The following is a 6478-nucleotide window of genomic DNA, read 5'->3' as shown; positions in this document are numbered from 1 at the left end:
AATTATGATTTGAGACATTGGACGACATGCTAGGTTTCGGAAAACCTATGTTTATCATTATATATGTGTTTTCATAAAACTTGGGGGTTAGTATGTTGATAACTGTTTTATTATATATATATCAACTTGGTCTACTCATGTTTGTTTTGCACCCCTTCAGGACTTAGAATCAAGGCATACAATTCCGGCGTCAAGGCACTTCCGCATCGGCATCTTCAAGTCCTCTCGTCGTAGGACCCATTCTTTTATTTATTCAATTTTATATTATTTGTTTTAGTGTTCTAGTTAGTTGTATGCTCTGAACACGTTCCCTAAATGCATATTCATTATTCTTTTATATTTATAAGTCTTATCTATCCCTTGTTTTCAGTATTTGCACTCAATAAATGGCTTTCGTCACCCTCGGGTGTCGGCCAGCACATGCCTATCCTGGTATCCGGGGAATATTTGGGTCGGGACGTGTCATAAGGGATCCCTCACCCCTCATCATAGAGGAAAACCTCTAGCGTCTCTACTCTCTCAAAGACAACAAGCTTCTATGTACAATGTAACTCTCATTCTACGTAATGAAATTGAATCTACACCAACGTGAACATACGTCCAACTTAAGGTTAACCATGATATATTTTATGTTCTTGTGCATTTGTGTAATTACAATCGAATCTAAGTCGAGCCAAGATCAACACGATTTTGGACATCAACAGTATTCTTTCTTGGGTCATAAGAAACATGAACAGGAAGATGAGATATTGGTACTGAGTGACATGCCCTGGACAAGGAACTCATACGGGCTGCATCATCTTTAGGCAATAAGAAAGGATTTCCAGCATAAGGGGTTCCGGCAATTGTGACATTCGATCCATATTATGGGTGATCATGGCCACGACTCAGTAGTGTTGCTGAAGTTTATGCCCATCTTATTAATTTACACTGTTATATATATCTTTCAAACCCTAGCTTTCTAGCTCTTAAACGCGTATATGACGACTAATAAACGCATATGTTCTAATTATGGTTAGAATTTTAAACACTTCCTTCCAAATTTTTCTTCAGTCGAATCTTGAGATCTTCCTAAACCCACAGAAAACATCATAACACATAAACACCATAACCAATATTCTCACTAGTAAACTGCCGTTTTACCTCCGAACATTCACTCTGGTTGAAATTGACCATGTATACTATTGTTTTGGTGAATCTAGCAAATGAGTAATTTACTGGAAAAATTATTTGGCATGTGTACTCAAATGAATTAATTTCATGTAATTAACTGGAAACAGAAATTAAACTAAATGAAAACAACTACAAATGCCCTTCCAAATTTAAAAGGTCAAATTCACTCATAAATATAGAAGCAAAGACAGAATAATACTTACATCCCACCACGAGGGGAATGCATATATTCAGCTATTTGCTAATAGCATATCTCCACTATGTAATTTCATAATCGGAACTGTTCAATTTCATAATCTTCATTTAAGATCATTCACACAAAAATTCATTCGAATCAGAGATCGTTTATACATCCAAAATAAATCAACGGTCTGAGTACCAAGCAATATATTCATGATCAAGCATCAATTTATTTGATACATTTGGAGGACTAAATGATCTTCATTTCAAATGATTTTTTTGTAGGTATGATCTTCAAATGGAGATTAAGAAATTAAATGGTTTCAATTATGAAAATTATAAGGTGAAAATATATTATTTGCAAATAGTAGAATATATGGATTTAGTATGATCTTCAAATGAAGATTAAGAAATTGAACGGTTTTGATTATATATGAAAATTATAAGGTAAAGATACGTTATTTGCAAATAGTAGAATATGTGGATTCAATATGATTTTCAACTGAAGATTAAGAAATTAAACGGTTTTGATTATGAAAATATAAGGAAAAGATATGTTATTCGCAAATGGTAGAATATGTGGATTTCCCATGAGCAGGGGAATGCAAGTAAACGAATACTTTTCTCACGCTTTTCAATCTTTACATACTCACAATATCACAACACCCAAGCTCTCCTTTTCAACTCCTCGATCGTGTCCTCCTTACTCACTTGCACTGGCAGATCAGCATGTAGATACGTACAGACGACTTCTGTCATTAAGGGAACAACAAAGAAGACTCCCTTCTGTCATTAAGGGAACAACAAAGAAGACTCTTGAAACTTCGGCTTGTTTGATAATCATTTAATTTTTAGTTTCTAATTTTCACGAGTTATAGTGCCCTCGAGTTGGATTCCCTTTTTGTTCCATTCTTCCTATTGACTGAGTAGTTTAAAGTGTAAATTGCAAACAAAATAGCTAACAAGTCAGTGTAAGAAAGAGAGTGAACAGTGGGATAATCAATAATAAATATCCATTCATTCGGACTCCTAGTAAGAAAACGTATGCTTAAGATATGTTTGGATGGGTGAAGAAGGCTGGGAAATAGAATGAAACAAGAGATAGAAAGCGAAAACAACTTAATATAGTCATGGATTGTGATTTTCCTTGTAATCTTTTTCTTCATCCCTTCTTTTCCCCATTTATTTCTCATCTACGGCTAATTAACTAAAAAATGTAAAATCCAAAACCAAAAACGTTATCATACAGACTTCACTTGTGTTCGGTGAACTATAAATTCACAAGATCCACCACCAAAATTTTAATTGGGTAGATGTATTATATACCCGTTTCATATCCCCTCTTTCTATTTATCTCCTCATGTATGTTGGTGCATGCAAGTGTTTATACGCGTTACAAGTCAATACGATATGAGAGTGCAGGAAGACGAGCACTAGTAGTCAAGCATTACTAGTCTCCTCTTAGCAACACAACTGAATAAACAAACGGTGAATCAACGAACAAAAACAAGCCAGAGAGTGCAGGAAGACAAGAGTGAAAATGATTTCCCATTCATATATGGAAGCTGACAGAGTCAAGCACTACTAGTCTCCTCTCAGATAGATTGGTCCTTCAACTCCCACAACATTTTAGTATCTGGTACTGGCCATAGTCGTAAGATTTGACATTTCCATCTTGGATTCATAAACGCCATCTCTGATCAACTACAATAATATCCTCGATCTGCCTAAATTTGCCCTTTCCTTCTATGCTAGAAATCTAAGATCTGAGTGAATTAATAATGGGCAACATCTTTTCAATGTCCATATCATGTGATGGCTTACTTTCTCGCTGCTGGGCTTCCACGGTTGGACAAGTAGCATACCCTTGTATGTTCAAGTCCCACCTTTGTGATCTGCAGACTGCTTTAGAAGAATTAACGGATCTAAAGAACGATTTGAAGACAAGGGTTGACAGTGCCGAGCAGCAGCAACATTTGAAACGCTTAGACCAGTACAGAGATGGATAACAAGGGTGGAAGCCATGGAAGCTCAAGCCAATAACTTGGTGAACGGGAAAGATATCAGTAGTCAAAAAGTTGAGAAATTACGTGATTCTGGAGGTGGGTTGTTATGTAATTGCAAAACTCACTACAAGTTTGGGAAAAAAATTGGCTAAGATGTTGATGGAAGTCAGTGCTTTACAGAGCAGGGGAGCTTTTGAAGTTGTGGCTGAACGGGTACCTGCAGCTATGGTGTATAAAAGAAGTATTGAAACAACTGTGGGCATGGAGTCAACATTTGGCAAGGTCTGGGGTTGCATTGAAGATGAGCAAGTGGGGATTATTGGCTTGTATGAGATGGGAGGTGTAGGTAAGACCACCCTTTTGACCAAGATCAACAACAACTTCCTTCATACCCCCAATGATTTTGATCTTGTGATTTGGATAGAGGTCTCTAAGGATCTAAAGCTTGAAAATATTCAAGACAGCATTGGGGAAAAGATAGGGAGCAGTGATGGCTCGTGGAAGGATAAAGATCACCTTAGAAAAGCTGAAGACATCTTTGCGGTTTTAAAATCGAAGAGATTTGTATTATTGTTGGATGATATATGGGAGAGGGTTGATGTAGCCAAAATCGGGGTTCCGATTCCTGACAGACAGAATAAGTCTAAGCTTGTATTCACAACTCGCTCCGAGGAGGTTTGTAACCGTATGGGTGCTCACAAAAAGATCAAGGTGGAATGTTTGGCATGGGACAGAGCATGGACTTTGTTTAAGAGAAGGTGGGTGAAGAAACACTTTATATTCATCCAGATATCCCTACACTAGCAGAGATGGTTGCCAAAGAATGTGACGGTTTGCCACTGGCTCTAATTACAGTTGGACGGGCCATGGCTAGCAAGAAGACACCCCAAGAATGGAATCATGCAATTCAAGTTTTAAAACGATCTGCCTCGGAATTTTCAGGTATGGGAGATGAGGTATTCCCTCTTTTGAAATTCAGTTATGATAATCTACATAGCGAGAAAGCTAGATCTTGTTTCTCGTATTGTGCATTATTTCCGGAAGATTTTCTCATTCACAAAAGAAGATTAATATATTGTTGGGTTGGTGAGGGAATACTGGATGAGTATGATGACATGACTGGAGCTCAAAACCAAGGTTATGATATTATAGGTACTCTTGTTAATGCATGTTTATTGGAAGGTAGGGAAGATTATGTGAAAATGCACGATGTTCTTCGTGACATGGCATTGTGGTTGGCATGTGAATGCGGGAAGGCCAAAGATAATTTCGTAGTTCGTACTGGCGCTCATTTGGTTAAAGCACCAGATTTTGAAAAATGGAAGGGTGTGAAAAGGATGTCACTAATGGCTAATCAGATTGAGAATCTGGTGGAAAGATCCATATGCCCCAGTTTATCTACCTTGTTTCTAACTGATAATCGTTTGAAGATAATTGGTGAAGGCTTCTTTCAGCATATGCCCAGTTTAAGAGTTTTGGACCTGTCGGAAAACAAGGGTATAACGCATTTGCCATCGGGGATATCAAGATTGAAGTCACTACAATATCTCAATCTATCACAGACAGGTATAAGAGGGTTGCCTGTTGAGTTAAAGGCCTTAGACTAGCTAAAATATTTGAACCTGGAGTTTACCAGTAAGATGGATATGGTTCCGAAGAATATAATTTCAAGTTTTCTGATGCTCAGAGTTTTGAGAATGTATGATTGTGGTTCATCTGACGATATTCTGTTTGGCGGAGAAGAAGCCTTAGTAGAGGAATTGGTGTTCTTGAAACATTTGGATGTGATGACTATGACCATGAGGTGTGTCTCCGCTTTCGAAGGATTCTGTACCTCCCTCAACTTACTAGCATGTACTCAAGTTCTATGCCTTGAGTCCTTCACCTCTGTGATCTCCCTTGATATATCAGCATTGGCAAATATGAAACACCTTGATATCCTTAATATTTGCGACTGTGAAAACTTAGAAGATTTGAAAACTGATTTGTTATGGAATGGAGGGGCTGTACAAGTACCTAATAATCCTTGCAACTCGATCATCACGATCAAAAGTTTCTTCCACAGCATTCAGCGGGTAAGCGTGTATGAATGCCCCAAACTAAAGGACTTAACATGGCTTATTTTTGCTCCAAATCTTGTGACCATAGACATACACGACTGCCCTGAAATGGAGCAGATAATCAATAGTAGGCAGTTGAGTAAAATCGAGGAGGTCGTGGATGGTTTTAATTCATTTGCAAAACTTAACAATTTGATACTGCTTAATCTCTCGAAACTGAAGAACATATATGCAAATGCATTGCCCTCACCGTACCTGAAGACAATTGTTGTGTTTAACTGTCCACAACTCAAGCAGCTCCCACTGGATTCCAGTGTGAACATACGGAATATTGTCATCGAAGGAGAGGAAGAATGGTGGAATGGGTTGGAATGGGAGGATGAAGCTACTCGAAATGATTTGATTTCCTGCTTTAGAAATTTAAATATTTGACGTACCTGATGTTGTTCTGTCATTGCCAGTTTTCCTTTCATATAAATTGATAAATATTCTTCCTTTCTGTACAAGTTTCTATTACAGTCTGTAACTTACCCTAATCAAAGAACCACAGGTTATGCCGAAACCCGAAACTTTAATGAAATTTACCATCACGGAGATTAGCTTATATTCGAGAATTTGAATTGCGGTCATGAGTTTGACTTATTTGGTTAAGAACTGATTGTTTTTTTTCATTTAAATAATCAGTTTTGACATGAAGAGCTACCAAGAAAAACAAAGACCAAACTACAGGCTGGTTTTAGTTTCTAAGCGCAGAAGAGAGAATTTGTAATCGTAAAGATCGCGAATTCTCTACTTCTTAGAGGTTGTACTTTCATATGATTGTTTATGAGTTGAAGGTGCCGACATTACTGAGGACGCGCTTCCTGCTAAAAATGCTGCCAATCTTACAGCATGGAAGCACGTCCAGGCATCATAGACGCTTCAGGAAAAACCACTAAATAGTCCTCTTAAAGTGCTTCTGAACATTTTTCCCCCAAAAGAAATTTAAAAGCAGAAGTGAGAAGTGCTTTTAGTTAGACCAAAAGCAAGCGTAGCATTGTTACTGTCCCAATAGATGTA

The 6478-nt window shown here is 37.6% G+C and overlaps 1 pseudogene; it reads left to right on the top strand.

Annotated features, from left to right (window-relative positions):
* The first annotated feature begins 2769 nt into the window (after positions 1-2769).
* Positions 2770-5979, top strand: LOC137738947 (putative disease resistance protein At5g63020 pseudogene; annotated as a pseudogene).
* Positions 5980-6478: the final 499 nt, after the last annotated feature.

This window comes from Pyrus communis, chromosome 9, assembly GCF_041283825.1.
Source record: "Pyrus communis isolate YQ-2024b chromosome 9, ASM4128382v1, whole genome shotgun sequence".
NCBI lineage: Eukaryota > Viridiplantae > Streptophyta > Magnoliopsida > Rosales > Rosaceae > Pyrus > Pyrus communis.
This window is presented reverse-complemented; position numbering and strand designations above follow the sequence as displayed.